This window comes from Amborella trichopoda, chromosome 4 (genome assembly GCF_054954075.1).
Source record: "Amborella trichopoda isolate Santa Cruz 75 chromosome 4, AtrichopodaSantaCruz75HAP2 v2.0, whole genome shotgun sequence".
Classification (NCBI taxonomy): domain Eukaryota; kingdom Viridiplantae; phylum Streptophyta; class Magnoliopsida; order Amborellales; family Amborellaceae; genus Amborella; species Amborella trichopoda.
Genome location: NC_142339.1, coordinates 10481972 through 10498936, shown reverse-complemented (window position 1 = coordinate 10498936; position 16965 = coordinate 10481972). Strand labels below are relative to the sequence as shown.

Genomic DNA, 16965 nt, shown 5'->3' with positions numbered 1-16965 from the left:
CCATTTGTACACAAGATGGTATTTTATTTTTTTGTTTCCTTATATCGAGAGGACAAATTTGCCTGAAGAAGTTAGATGCATTGATTCTTGACCCGATGTTGCCTTGTAGCGAAGAAGTTAGATGCATTGATTCTTGCCCGATGTTGCCTTGTAACGAAGTTTTGAAAATAGGCAAACCGTTGGTTCCTCTTGTTACCCTCGTGTCTAAGAACTTCAATCTTTTGCCCTTTCGAAGATTGAATTTCAAACATGCGTTAGTGAACGTTGCGTCTCTACTATTTTTATGGAACATTTTTTGTCACGCGACATGAGGGAGTATGTTGAATTATATAACAATTCATAGCTTCTAAAGATTTGAGTTATAAAGGTCACTTAGGTTTTCTGGACTTGCTGAATGATAAATTAATGGGTGTGGTTTCTATGAGGTTGCAACGTTAAACAATCCAATTAAGGTGCACCTCGAAATTTTATCATAACATATAATTTTGGTGTAAAAAATTACAAGGATTATCTGAAAATCTATTTTCATATCCAATTACAACATTTTAAAGTCCAAAAAATGGTTAAAATCAAATTGATCTATAAACATATGAAAATCTTGAAAATGGACGGTCTAAATAATGTGTTGAAAAATGCATTATTTCTAGGATTCAAAGTTTTATTATTATTATCATCATCATCATCATCATCATCATCTTCATTATTATTATTCACACATCTCCATGTGGAGATGATCAATTAGAGGGTTTTCCAACATTAAAACCACTTTTTCTGATGGATTTTTGAAACACATCTTTAAGTATATATTTCATTAATTAATTTATGTACCAAAGGCTTTATAATATACTTTTTGTGAGTCATAGGACCCACATAGAGCTAGCATCGATCTTTTATATATTTTTTTGATATAGATTTTGGAACTAATTTTTTTAGGTACATGTAATCTATAACATGTAGATCACCAATATGTAAATAATTTTTTTTAAAAAAAGTTAAAAATTATTTTTTTTTGAAAAATAATTTGAATCTTTACATTCTATGTTCCCAAGAGGACCACAACTTACATCCATCTTAAAGATGGATGTTTGCTGAATGTAAATGTAGAATTGCATACCGCTTTTCGATAAAAAGTCACCACTTTATGAATAGGCCAAAAAAACCGTTTTGTCGATTTGGACATAGTTAACATGATCTACTTCGAAGCCTCTCAGCATGAGCCTAGGGTGCAAGATGTTAGCACCCTGGCATTTTAGTAATCACCTTATGGTTTTCATTTCTACTAGTAGGGTCCGTCTTTCCCACTAAAGTACTAAAAAAATAAAAAAAATTAACTATTTCCCCTACGCATTTTAATTGGTTATTTTTTATTTTTTTTTTAACATTTCAACTAGCTGTCATAATTTATCATGTGAACCTCGGACCCAACCAATCAAACTAACTTAGATCTGGGTTTGGGTCCAGTTCCATGACATGGCAGTTAAGTTTGGGGCCTAAAATTATGGACCTTAGTCAGGTCTAGCCAAGACCTAATCAAGTCAGGATTAAACCGGACCAGACCTAAACTTTCTTTTTTATCTATAAATGTATATTTGATATTATAAAATATTTTTTCAGCTAAAGATTCCTTTACGCAAGTAACTAACAATGCAATTTGAACACTTTATAGAGAGTCACCAATCACCGTCACATGAAGTAGTTAGCAAAACACTAGGAAAGTCAACTGGCATTAAAAATGTTATTTATGAGAAAATATTAATTAGTGATTGTTGATCCGCTTGTTTTGAAGGGTATATAGTTTATATTATTTCCAACTACTTAATTAGTGAAGGCACGAGGGATATATTTTAGGGGAAGTAATTATAAAGATCAGTGGAATAGGGCTGGCGCTGGGCCAAAGGCTGGGTTGTTGTGGGGCGCACGAGCCACGACGTAACGTCCCACCCACCATTATTGATGTTCACTTGTAATAAATAAACAAATAAATAAAAATAAAATAAAAATCAAGCTCCATTCATGTTGACTTGTAAAATCTAAAAAAAATAAAGAGATCATTTACGTACAAAGATATCACAATTATTTTTATCTACCAAATTTCAAATCGGATAGTTCTAAGCAAACTAGAGACTAAATACAAAGCCCAAAAAAGATGGGCATGCTTTCTATGCTTCCCCTAGAGCATAAAACTTATATACTTCCCTTTATCCAACCGTCCATTTTGAATGGAAGGCTAAGATTGCCCCCATCACAATGTCATGTCTCTACACTATTTTATTTTTAATATTTTTTCTATAAACTATTTTGACACTAAATTTTGGACGTCCAATCCTCTATTAAACTCACACTAGTGAAAAATATAAACAAATATTTCCAATAAAATAAAATGATCAAAATACTCTTGAAAGCTTCAAGGGGTATTTTGGTCATTATATTTTATCAAAAAATTATTTTTAATATTTTTTATAAGTGTGCCCCAATGAGAAGATGGCACATTCCAAATTTTATATTCATACAATTTATATAAAAAAAGTAAAAATAAAATACTTTGAGACGTTGGATCTAAGACCAAACTGTGAGTGGCTCTTTTGATCAAAATTGGACAGCTCGATGGTAGGGGGAAGATAGTTCCTCTATGTTGTAGGGCAAGTATAGAAACCTTTCCCAAAAAAGATTATCTAGAACTTCTCGATACACCTTAAACTATCCAATCAGACATTTAATTGCTAGGACTGGTTGTGAGCTTTGTACTAAAGATATATGGTCTCGTAGTATACAATCACAAAAAAAAAAAAAAAAAAATCATAACATCCCATCCTCCAATCCTAATGACTTCAAAAAAAAGAAAAAAAAACAAGTAAGAAAAAAAGCAACCGTATAGATACAATCGATGGAGCCTAGGCAGCAAGATAGCGTTATATGATGGGTGTAGTGTGTATAAAGCCGAGGCTCTAAACATTCAAAGTAAAGCACCCCTTCAAACTTATGCCCATAATTTCAATCATTTCAATTTCGATAGATTTGTATTTTTTTCAATTATTTTAGAGGTGCACGAGTTTAAATGTTGACGCCCATAATTTCAGCACAAAACTAAATCATGCTGCTGCCTGGCCGAGATCTGAAGATTGAGATCGACATTGTTTTAGGTGAGCTATAATCTTTTGACATTTACGGGTGTTTTAGATATGGAAAAGTATATAATAAGATCATTTATTTGTATAATGTGGTCATAATTAATCTTGACATTTGAATATGAAATTGGGTGGTTGCATTTATTCCATTGACCAAACACAAAATTAAAAAATTTATTTTTTGAACTTTGTGGCATACTCATGTTATCAAATTTCACATCCCATTATCACCTCCTTGTACAATCCGTAAAAGATCTCATTGTATACAATCCCTTTACAGATTGTACTTTCCAAAGTATATTTTGAATATTTTTTAAGAGTAACTAAGGCACGAAGCATAGACAACCAATTTTTCTCTCCAAATTGCTTTTTCTATTTATTGTTTTGGAGGTGTGTTAGGGTAGGAAGTGTACAAGCCTCATTCAACAACTTTTTTGTTCTTTATGTGATCTACATTGCCCATTTTGTTAGAACTACCATGAATCAGAAATGATTTCAAAATCTCATTTCTCTAACAAACATCAATATCTCGTTTTGAAAGCCTTGATGAATAGTAAAAACCAGGGGTTTAAAAAATGGATCGGTGATCCGGATTGGGCATCCCAAAAACCGATCTGGATTGGCGAATCGACGATCCATATCGGGAATCGGGTCGAATCGCTAGGATTAAGCTTTAAAAAAATTCAAAAAAATTATTAAAATTCATTATAAATGTTGTTTTTTAGGAATCCAATAAAAAATAAGGGTACTATATTATTAACTTTCATTGTTTTCATCAATTTATGAATATTGAGATATTCTTTCCCTATATGAACTTATGTTGACTATTAAATTTACATCACACAAAAGAAATCATAGAATTATTATGGATTAAGTATATAATCATATATGGACTACAATAAAGAGTTGACTAAATCGATGAAAAATTGGCCACAAAAATCTCGAATTGGCGGAAAACCCTAATCTGCTATAAAAACCCAAATTATTACAACCTAAATAACTATAATATTATATACCAACAATATTTTATAATTATTTTATTATATAAATAATAACAAATCCAAAATAATTCATAATCTCATCTAATTTATTATTGACAACTGTAAGAAAAATAGTACACTACATGATTTATTATACAAAAATTAATAAATGAAATAAAAGATTTGGTTATCAATATAAAAATTATTAGAATGCGTATCAATTTTATTTAAATTTTGGGTTTCTAGAATAAATTTGTGGAAGAGACTGTTAGTAGAAAGAGAGAGATTTCAAATGGCCTCATTGTATGAATTCTATTTTTAAATTAATATTTTTAACTTTATGTTAAAGACCATCATGTTATAAAAATAAAAAATATAATTAGACCATTTATTCCTAGGTTGTATTAAGAAATACCTTTTATTTTTTTGACACTAAATACTTATTGTGTTTTTTTTTTACAAGAAAAATATGATACTTGTTGATTATCTTCTTCTTCTTTTTTTGACAAAAGAAGAAGATGTTGTACTACTTTTTTTTTTGCTTGTTGTATTACCTTTTATTTTTTTTTACAAGAAAAATAAAAAAATGATTCTGCCAAAGTATATTTTATTTTTTTATGCCTTTTGTTTTATTTTTTTGCAAGAAATACTTGTTATATTACTTTGTATTTTTTTTACAAAAAAAATAAAAAAATGTTGTATAATCTTTTTTATCTTTATCTTGAAAAGCTTTTTATTTTTTATTTTTTCTATTTTTTTAAAATAATATTTTCTGCCTTTGTTTATTTTTTTGACAACAAAAATATAAACGATGATGCATGCTAAAAGGTTCGAACTCTAGACAGCCACCAAAAAATTGGAGATGTCAATCAACACCGCCATGTCGCCTAATGTGATTTTATTAGCTTCTATAATAATATATATTCAATCATCATACTTTAATGATTTTTTGTGGGAATTATCGCACATCGAAGGATGAACGTCGCTTTGTTCTCTACAAATTCATGTGCAATAGATGTTGCATTGCGCGTGTAGAAAAGCGAGGGGGCAGACATGTGAGGTGAATTATCACATGTGGAGGATTTTTAGGTGCCACGTGTTGCTCCCGAGAGGCGGCCACGTGTAAACCCAAAAAATTATTAGAATGCCCAGGTTTTTTCGGGGAGACTCGCGATTCACTTTTGGGAATTGCCCGGTTCTCTCTTGACACGGGCGATTCCCGGTTTTTTTGTGGAATCGGCTCGGTTGCCGGCGATTCTCTAGTCGAACCGGACGAGTCCGGCTCGACTCGATGAGTATTCAAACCCTGATCAAAACTGATAAATTCAAGGATTTTCTAATTACAAAATTCCAGCGTAAATCAAACACATGAGCGGGTACTCTAGTACTCATATTTCAGTCATCCAGATTTCAAAATTGGATAAGTTTTTTGCTTCCTTGTTTTAGTCTCCAAAGACCAACTAATTTTTTTTTGGGTTTCCCTAATTTGATTATTATTATTATTATTAGTTGAAATTATTGCAGGTGGTCCCAAGGGGTACTTGATGTCCCTTGGCCTCTATCTCTTTCTATAAATTGAAGGCAAGGCCCTGGCCCAAGCCAGAGAGCAATACATCTCATTGCTTTTGAGAGAGAGAGAATGGAGTCTACAAGGGTAGAGAAACCTCATGCCCTGTGTTTCCCACTTCCCGCTCAAGGCCATATTAACCCCATGATGCACCTTGCTAAGCTTCTCCATGCCAGAGGCTTTTACATTACTTTTGTCAACACTGAATTTAACCATGAGCGTATTACTAGATCAGGAGGAGCCATGGAATTGAACAATTTGGAGGATTTTAAGTTGGAATCGATCCCTGATGGCTTGCCGCCAAACCATGGCCGGACCCAAGATGCCGCAGGCCTCATTGATGCAACGATGAAGAATTTCTTCAGTCCTTTCAGGGATTTGGTTTCAAAACTCAATGACTCCATACAAGTCCCTCCGCTTACATGCATAATTTCGGATCTCAACTTTACGCAGGTTGTTGCAGAAGAGCTCGGGATCCCAAGGATTTGTTTGTGGGTGACAAGTAGTGCTGCTTTTTGGGGTTTCTTGCACTACTCCGAACTTATCAAAAGAGGAATTGTGCCATTCAAAGGTCTCTCTCCCTCTCTCTCACACACATTCTCTCAATATAACACTAATTACTCGATCTTAGTTACAAGAAATGCCCTTCAGAACCCTTATCCAAAACAAAACCGTAAGTAGGCAACATCTATTATGTGTGTGTGTGAGCTTGAGAGAGAGATTCTCAAATCTTGGTGCCCTCGTTCTCTTGTTTTCTTGTCATTCTCGTGTAGTTCACTTCAAAAGAAAAGATAAAACTATACCTTCCCCCTATAGGTCCTCACAGTGACAGAGAATGTGTTGGGTTGATAGTACCATCCGGCCTTATGAATTCAGTCTCGTACTCCATTCTTCATTTTCACCAAATGGTATGAGACCAAATCCTTACTACCAGACCAAAAAGAAAAAAAAACCAAAAAAAAAAATTCGTCACAAGAGCCATGGGCCACTTCTTTAGGGGAAGTATTAAACAGGGCACAATAGAGGTTGGGCTTTATTTTTTGTTTTTTTGGGGTAATTCTGTGGGGAAAGAAGGCATGCCCCCTTTCCATTTCTCCAAGTAGATTAGAAATTAGTCTTTTAAAGGTATTAGCGGGGTAATGTTAGCGGTGAGAATGGAAACACCCTTTCCATTTCTCTAAATAGATTAGGAATTATCTTTTCGAAAGTATTAGTGAAGTGATGTTAGTGGTAGAAATAAAAATCACAACGTGGTTTCTAAGGTGAATGATTTACCATGTAAAAAAATGGTTACTCATAATTTAATTCTGCCAAGTAATTATGACGAAGTATAAAAAGCAGTCGTAGATTTATATTACAACTAGAACTTCTTTGGACGTCCCAATGGCCACCTCCCATTTTTATCTTTCCTAGCTTTGAGGGTACTCATGAAAATAGTCGCGCAACATTCGATTTGAACACTCGAAATAATAACTATTTTTACTGTCTACTTTTATGATTTCGGGGATCTGGTGTTGCGCCTCCGTATAATGGTGCACCAAGCAACCTGCCACCTATTTAGGTGTAACTATTGAAAACTTAGGGTTGTATACAATGAGATCATTTACTTTTTGTATAGGGATGTCATAGTTATTTACAATCATCTGATGTGAAATCTGATAGCTTGGGTGTATCACAATATTAAAAAAAAAAATATCTTGAACTTTAAATTTGATCAATGAAATAAATACAACCACCCAATTTCCCATCTAATGGGCAATATTAATTGTGACTACCTTGTACCAAAGGTAAATGGTCTCTTCATATACTTTCCCTAAAGAATTTTCTTGGTGGTAATGGGCTGGGACCTCGGTATAATGGGTTAGGTCAACCCAACTTGAGTCTATGTTTTTGGACCCGGATATGATCCAATGGGTCCAAAATTTGGTCTCAGAACCGACCCGGTTCGGGTTTGGGTCAGTTTGGTTTCTGATCTAGAACCTAAATGAAAATATTAAAAAAAAAAAAAAATAGCTAAAAGTGATTGTGACCTCCTTGTACTATGATTAAATGGTATGTGATCCCTCTATGAGATCGTATACTATGAGACTGCTTATTTTTAGTACAAGTAGGTCACAATCATTTTTAGCCATTGGATGTGAAATCTAATTAATGAAAGTGCGTCATAATATTAAGAAATTTTGATTTTGGACTTTGTGCCCAATCAATGAACATCCTCAACCACTTGATTTCGAATCTAACGGTCAACGATGATTGTGACCTCAATGTATCAAACATAAATACTCTCATTATATGCATTTCCTACATATATAGGCAAAGTATTACACTTGAAAAAAAAACAAAAAAAAGGGTTTATAAAAGGTTGTAGCCTTATTTGTAGAAGTAAAGTTGCAGTAATCTATATTATCGATTTTATTTGGACGATGCAGATTGGATATTATTATAAAAAACATGTCATGTGTTTATATTTTATTAAAAAACGTGTTATATTTTATTAAAAAACGTGTCAAATCTACATCTTCAAGTATATTAAATAGTATAGAGTATTACAACCTTATTTCTATAAATACCGTTACAACCGAACAAAAGCCGCACCATTCCAAAAAAGGTGTGGTTTGTATAAGGTTGCTACCTAAAATAATCAAATTAAGGTGCACCTCCAAATTTTATCATAAACATATAATTTTGGGTTTAAAAATTCTTAGCATAGCTTGAAAATCTATTTTTATCTCTAAATATAAATTCATAAAACACCAAAAATGGTTCAAATCAAATAGATCTATAAACACTTGAAAATCTTGAAAATTGATGGTCTAGATAATTTGTTTCAAGATACACATTTATTGGGACTCAATTTTTTTTTTCTTTTCGTATTCATGTATCTCGATGTCGAGATGATCAATTAGAGGTTTTCCAATAACAAATCAACCTTCTACGATGGATTTTTGAGGTGCACTTTAATTCCATATTTTAAGGTTGCAATCTTATATAAACGTTTCCCTTTATATATATATTTATATATGTGTGTGTACATGTATACATATCTTCAATCGGGTCCAGGTCGATACAGACCCGACCCAAATCTGACTTAGGTCTAGAAGTTTGAACATGAACCCGACCCAAGTCCAAAACATGAACTCAGACTCGAACCTAGACTTGGATCGCGTCGGCTCGACCTGTTTGTCATTCGTACTAAGAGCAAAAAACATGGACTTCCAAACAAGACCTAGAAATATTTTCGTGACCTAAAAAATTTGGGTATGTAACGTCCTTATATCACCCTCAGAGAACGTGGAGAAGTCGGTGCACTTTGTACATCCCTGAAAAGTTAAAATCCCAAGAATGACTACTAACCATCCAGTTTTTCGAGACTGCTAGACCGAAAATTTTTATAAATTCATTTTTTTTTTTTTTTTCAATATTCAACTAGTGATTTTAAAGTAAATCCAAAAAATTTTTATAAGAAAATACACTAAAAGAGTTATTTTGCTTGAGGAAGCAATTCTTTAACATGCTCATATGGGAGGAAACTCGATGAACATCATTTTTTATTTTTTCTTTTTGATGACAAGGAGGCGGCATTTCTTTTAGAAAAATATACAATGACATTATTTATTTTTGATACAAAGTGGTCCCAATTTTTCATGACCATTGGATATAATATTAGATGGTTGCATTTATTTCATTGACCAAGCTCAAACTTTAAAAGAAATTTTTTCAAACATTGTTACACATCGAAGCTGTGAGATTTTGCATTATATGGTTGTAAGTAATTGTGACCTCCTCATATCAAAAGTAAATTGTCTCATTGTATACAATCCTATTTCTTTTTAGTAAGAAAAGGGTCACGTTTATCTTACTTGCTAACTTTAGGATTTGTAATGACTCCGTCAATCCCAGTATAGGGTCCCTTTAGGCGAATTAAGCAGTTCTCTTAAATTTTATTTTTCAGGTAGAGGTTTGCTATCGTACTCATCTAGACGAGGCTAGTCCGTGATCAAGAAGGCCAATGGCCTACTGAGGCTTTCTTGTATGAAGAGGGTGGTTCAGCTTAACATCTCACCGCGATGTCATATCATCATCATCATTATCAAAGCACCCAATTATTTAAAGTCAAGTAAAAAAAAAAGAAAAAACTATCTCATTTTAACTCTTCAGGTTTTATTCCTGCCCATATAACCCATATATATATATATATATATATATATATGGAAAAGGGCCAGGCTAGTCTTGGGCTAGCCCAGCTCTTGTCCCTATGGGGCTGGTTTGAGTCCGGCTTGGTCTTCCCGACCCTAACTCGGCCAAAGAGTAATTGATGAAGTAGAATGAGCATGGTGATGAACTTATTTATTATTTTGATATGTCAACCATTCGAATGGAAGGCGGGATATTATGTTGAGGCATCCACCGGCCTAACAACCCATGCACCACTTCCACCCCCATTTTAGATATTATGTTGAGGCATCCACCGGCCTAACAACCCATGCACCACTTCCACCCCCATTTTAACTTTTTAAAATGAACATAGTTCTTGGACCATTATGCTAATAAAAGTTAAATAAATAAACAAATAAATAAACTTGGTTCGCATTTCTTCGTAAGCAATTATGAATTTTTAATATTTCTAATAGTTCGAAAAACTCGTCGCAGCTTTTTGGAGCTTACAACTCTTAGGTGTATGGACTCATCCTTGGTAGGGTCCGAGACCGCCACTAAGAGTTTCAAATAGAAAACACAAGCTTAGGACTAAAATACAAACTATGTGAAAATAATTCAAAATTGGTTATGATGATTTTTTACAAAACAAATTTAGATGAAGCACATTTCAGTTTCAAAATTTGACGATATTTGGGAAATTCTTAAGGTTCTAACAGATCTAGCAAATCTGGCGACCCATCAAACTGTTTACATAGCCTAGATCTTGACCTGACTGGACCCAACTCGAGTTCAAGGTTTTTGTGCTGGATTTGACCCATCGGATTCAAAACAACCTGGTTTAGACCCGGGTGACGTATAAGAACCTAACAAACATTTTTTGAAAAATATTCAAAAAAAAATATTTCAAATATATAAGTCATCCAAACACACACACACACACACACACACACACACACACACACACACACACATATATATATATATATATATATATATATATCTATATATTATTTTATACTAATATAATGAGACAATCTTCAAAAACCATATTAGGGGCATTTATTTTACTCCAATTTTTAAATATACATTTTTTTTATTCTAATTAACAACCCCAAAAGATCTAAAATTAAAAATACACCCTAAAAGGATTTGTTTTAGCCATATTCCATGGGCCATTGATTTAGTGAGATGCTAAGATCTAGGCCTTAAAATGAAAAATTTTCCTTTCTAATTTTTTTAAATAGCTTTACTATCGTTAGATTATAAATGACTAGACATTGAAATTTACCAAATCCATAGTTTTGATTTATTATTGGAGGGGACTCATTTTGACCATATTTTGTAGAAGTTTGGTTTCATTATATTGCAATGACATGGTGGCATAAGATCAAACACATACATTATAATTATATTGATGTATGTACTATGTGTATGTGCGTATATAGATAGGTTTGGGTCCGATCCAGCTGGGGTCGACCTAGACCCAAATCCGAGCTAGATCCGATTCGAATTCAAGGCTATGGGCATGGATCCTTTGAGCCAATCCGAAACTTGGACCTTGATTCAGACTCAGATCGGGGCGACTGCCCAGGCCGTCAGGTCGGCCCTAACCGATTGCCACCCCTAGAGAAAACTCATATTGTAGATGTTGTGGTATTGGCAAATGCCAATGAGAATTTCATGACCAACGGTGACCTAGAAGCAATTGTGGATTGGATACCCGGCATGCCCGATATCCGTCTAAGGGACTTACCCTCCTTCATCAGGACAACCAATCTTAATGATCCCATGTTACAGGTTTGTACAATCGAAAGCCCTAATACTCTCAAGTCTTGGGCTATCATTCTCAACACATTCGAAGATTTAGATAAACCTGTTCTTGATGCCATGAGAGAAAGAATCGGTCGCCCAATCTACACAATTGGCCCGGTTGTAAGCTTTAGCCAATTTGAATCCAATGACCGTTTAAAGTCGGTTTCAATGAGTCTTTGGAATGAGGAGGATACTTGTGTAGGATGGCTCAATGACAAGGAACCTAAGTCAGTTGTGTATGTGAATTTTGGCAGTGCGACAGTTGCAACACCCATTCAACTCAACGAATTCGCTTGGGGTCTTGCAAATAGCCAAAGGCCTTTCATATGGGTCATTCGTGAAGATCTCGTATTCGGCAAATCGGCAACGTTAGAAAAAACATTTGTCGAAGAAACCAAAGAAAGAAGGCTAATCCTGAGTTGGTGTAACCAGATTAAAGTACTGTCACACCCTGCAGTTGGGTGCTTCCTAACTCACAGTGGATGGAATTCGACAATTGAGAGCATTAGCAATGGTGTGCCGATGTTATGTTGGCCCTTCTTTGCTGATCATCCAACAATTTGCAGGTACGTTTGCAAGGAATGGGGCATTGGGATGGAAATAAACAATGATGTTAAGAGGGAGGAGGTGGAAGCATTGGTGAGGGAGTTGATGGAAGGAGAGAAGGGTAAAGAGATGCAGTTAAAGGCCAAGAAATGGAAAGAGATCTCAAAAACTGTTGTTCAATTAGGAGGCAGCTCTTACAATAACTTAGAGAGGCTTATAAAGCAAGTGCTTCCAGAGAAACGCTGATCAAATCTACTTGTTCACACAAATACTTGTTTAATGTATAACCAGTCATTTGCTTATGTAGATTGCACACAAGTGTGAGCCTTGTTTGTGTATGTGTCGATGTGCACGTGTGCTACAAACAGTAGGCAGGGCTTAATTGGTTCTCTCACAGATGTTGATGCAAGTATGTGAATAATGTTGAGAGTTAGATGTCTTGTGAGTACTATTTATAAAAAGCCACATCTATTATTGTGTAATTTAATTTTGGAAAATTTACTTTAGGGTGCACTTAGCATACGGATCCATCTATCTCAAAATCTATTTTTATATCTAATTATAAAATTTTAAATCTTAAAAATGGTTAAAATCAAGTAGATCTATAAACATAGGAAAATCTTGAAAATAAATGGTGTAGATAATATGTTGTAAAATATACTATTTTTGAAAAAAACTCTTTTTATTTTTATAGTCATACATCTCGATGTCGAGATGATCAATCAAACAGTTGTTCAACATTAAAACTACATTTTCCAATGGATTTTTGAGGGACATCCGTAGTTCTACGTTATATGGTTGCATCCTTTTATAAACTTTTTCCTTTACTTTAAAAAACCTTACACTTATCAAGCTTGCAAAGTTTTTTGAAAGTCCTACCTCCAACTACACATATATTTCCAAATATACTGAGATTTTCACAATTTCCACATTCAAGACTTCAACCCCTCAAAGAAAACAAAAAAACACAACTCCAATCCCTAAGATAAAGTGTACGTGCGGCCCCCCTCTCTTTTTCAACTTTTCGTCTCTCTCTCCCTTCCGCCGCTCATCTTTATTGATGGAGTCCAATTTTTCTAAGGGTTCGTTTGGATAGGAAGAAATTAAGAATCTTAGATATTTGAAATCCTAAAGAAATCTTTGATAGTTCCCCTCTTTGATAATTTTGAGATAGTTTTTCTCTCTAAACATTAAATAGTCTTACTCTCTAAAATATGATATAGTTGTTCTCCCAAATTTTAAGATACTTTCTCTTTTTAAAGGTTAAAATTTGAGATAATTTCTCTCTAAAAATATTGCGATAGTTTTTTTCTAAATCTTTTTATGTACTCTCTCTCTCTAAAATTTGATATAGTTATTCTCGTAAGTTATACGATACTTTCTCTCTCTAAAACGTCAGGTTTGAGAAAGCTTCTCTATCCAAAATTTTGAAATAGTTTCTCCCTTAAAAATTTGATATAGTGTCTCTCTAAAATTTGAGATACTTTCTCTCTCTAAAGTTTAAAAAAATTGAGATACTTTCTCTCTCTAAAGTTTAAAATTTGAGATACTTTCTCTCTCTAATACTTAACTTTTGAGATAGTTTCTCTCTAAAAATTTTTGAGATAGTTTCTCTCTCAAAAAATTTCATGTGCTTTCTCTAAGTAAAATATAATTTAGTCTCTCTCCAAAATTTTAAAATACTTTTTCTCTCTAAAACATAAATTTTGCGATAGTTTCTTTCTCCAAAAATTTTGAGATAATTTTTATCTCTAAAATTTTCTAGGTAGTTTTTCTCTCTAAAATTTGATATAATTTTTATCTTTAAAATTTTAATATATTTTCTCTTTCTAAACTTTCAAATTCGAGATAGTTTCTCTCTAAAACTCAAAATTCGAGATAGTTTCTCTATCTAAGAAATGTGAAATTTCTCTCTCTAAATTTTTTTGGAAGTTTCTCTTTCTAGAATTTATAATAATTTCTCTCTAAAAGTTTAAGAATACTTTCTCTCTCTAAAATTTTAAGAATACTTTCTCTCGCTAAAACTTAAGATTTGATATAGTTTCTCTCTCTAAATTAAAATATGAAATTGTTTCTCTCTAAAAGTTTTGAAATAGTTTCTCTATCTAAAAAATTGAGATAGTTTATTTCTCTAAAATTTTTGTATGTACTTTCTCTCTCTAAAATATAATAGTTTCTCTCTAAAACTTAAATTTAAAATAGTTTCTCTCCTAAAATTTTGAGATAGTTTATCTCTCTAAAAAAAAATTGTACTTTCTCTCTTTAAAATTTTAACATACTTTCTCTCTTTTAAAATTTTAACATACTTTTTATCTTTAAAAGTTAAAATTTGAAATAGTTTCTCTCTATAAAATTTTGAGTTAGTTCATCTCTCTAAACAAAATTGGTACTTTCTCACTCTAAAATTTTAACATATTTTCTCTTTCTAAAAGTTAAAATTTGAGATATTTTCTCTCTCTAAAATTTTGAGATAGTTCATCCCTCTAAAAAAATTTGGTACTTTTTCCCTCTAAAATTTTAGCATACTCTCTATCTTTAATAGTTTAAATTTGAGATAGTTTTTTTCTCTAAAAATGTTGAGATATTTTATCTCTTTAAAAAAATTTAGGTATTTTTTCTCTCTAAAATTATCGTAACCACCCAATGCTCCCTATATTTCGGGTCTGAGGGAGCCAATGAGTGAAATCCATGGGTCTTGGAAATGCCAAAAAACAGGTTTTGGTGTGGAGAGAGTGGGAGTGAGAGAGATAGAGAGGGGGCCTCTAGATATCTAATAAATAACGATTTACTAGTAAGATGAGCGCCCGCAAAGGCACATACAAACCGCGTATTTTTTACGTTTTAAAATTTTACGCTACATCTACCCAGACAATAAATAACCAAAAAAAAAACATTTATCATGATTTACACTGCATAATTTCATGCTTCCTTTACATAATTAACGTTTTTTAATTAATTAGAAGAGTAGGAAAAAAGGAAAAAATATAAATATAGAATTATTTCTTTTAGTGAGAGAGACACCCAATACTAGGGCACCATGTTTTTGAGAGGAAAAGATTATTTACCAATTTAACCAAAAATAAATAAAGATTATTTACCTGTAGAGAGATGGACTGGCGTCTCATCCTATTTCCTTGAGCTGAAGTAGGAAAGAAGAAGTAGTTTTTAGGTTTTTGGATTAGGTTTTTGTACTTGTAACAGGACAGATGAGAAAGGAAGAGGAAGCAGAACATGAAGGAAGAGGAAGGAGGAACAAGAACAGTAGTAGATGAGATGAAACCATGAAATGAGAAAGTAAAAGTGAATCGTAAAATCCTATTAAGTATTTCCCTTTCCGTTCAAATAAAATGGCTTTATTTTTTTAATTTGAAATTCTGTATGTAAAATGTCATTGCTTAATGCCATTGGATAGATTTCAATGGATTAATTTGGCAAGAGTAACATCTTTCTTTCCAACACATTAGATAAGTTAATGAATTTTTGAGTATTTTGAATTTGGCTAAAAAAAATGGAGTGAAAATCAGATATATAAAGATAATATAAGTTGAAAATAGAAATTGTAGTTATTTTAGGCTACATTAAATTTTATTTTGCTATAATATTTTGTCCATACCTGAAAACATTTACGATCCTGTCCTACTTGACAAATTTTTCAAATTTTTTATCTAATATGCAACAATAATCTTCCTTCATTTTCACGATAAAAAAAGATATTATTTTATTTGGGGTGTAGAATGAAACAAAAACAACAATACTCTAATAGAACAATTACATTAACAAATAACAATAACTATAACCTATGGTATTGCATTATTAGTATAAAGGGAAAAATACGACCTTTCATTATAGGATAATAGTTAACTTAAACTTAAAACACCCCAAAAACGTGAAAAAATGTTTCATCCATATGATTGCATTTTATAACCGATGAAATAACAAAAAAATAAAAAAAGGTCAATTACTCGAACTTTTGCAGATAAAGAGGAAGTAACAAAATTATTTCTTTTACTAAAAAATCCCTAAAAGTAAACCGAATATTTATATCATGCCCTAATTCCTAGTTACCTAAATCTTTAGTTGTGACTAAATATCTCTCTCGTTTAAATTTTTTTTTTTGTAATGATTCTCATGATTTAGATAAAACAAGATTTTTTGTTGAGTTACTCTTCCACTAACTTTTGCCTATTATTTTGAGACATATTGATGTTTTCGGAAAATATTTTTTTTTTTAGGAATACTTTGGTGGTATTGTATTTTAGTACAATTTTTAATGGGAATATATTGATGAAATCCTTTTTTTTTTTTTGAAATTCTTTGTTAAGGTCAAGGATCTTAGTTTAATCCCACTTTTAATCTGTTTATCTCAATAACAAAATTCAAGTATATCAAATCACTAAAGATAAGGGAAGTTTAAAGAAAATTATAGGTAAGAAGTTTTTTTTATGAAAAACTTATTTTGAAAAAATAATTATGTATTTATATTGGTTCAATAAAAAGCTACATCTCTTGTGGGTCTTTTAATGAACTCAAAGTCTTTAATAGATTTCAAAAAACCCAAAAGTTTTTTTCTAAAAGATCTTCTTTTGTTAAAAGGCTTGCTAAGTATGACATATACCAGTAAATTGTCGTAGAATAGAGTTGGGGAAAGAGATTATTTGAAATTAAAAATTTGTTGGTACTGTGTTTAAGAATACTCTGAATACTCGTTTTACATATGGAATCACTATATACCTGGTAATTTATTATAATACTAAGCCATTTATAGTTAAAAAAAAAA

The 16965-nt window shown here is 32.3% G+C and overlaps 1 pseudogene; it reads left to right on the top strand.

Annotated features, from left to right (window-relative positions):
* Positions 1 to 5719: 5719 nt before the first annotated feature.
* LOC148782261 (7-deoxyloganetin glucosyltransferase pseudogene) lies at positions 5720 to 12646 on the top strand (annotated as a pseudogene).
* Positions 12647 to 16965: the final 4319 nt, after the last annotated feature.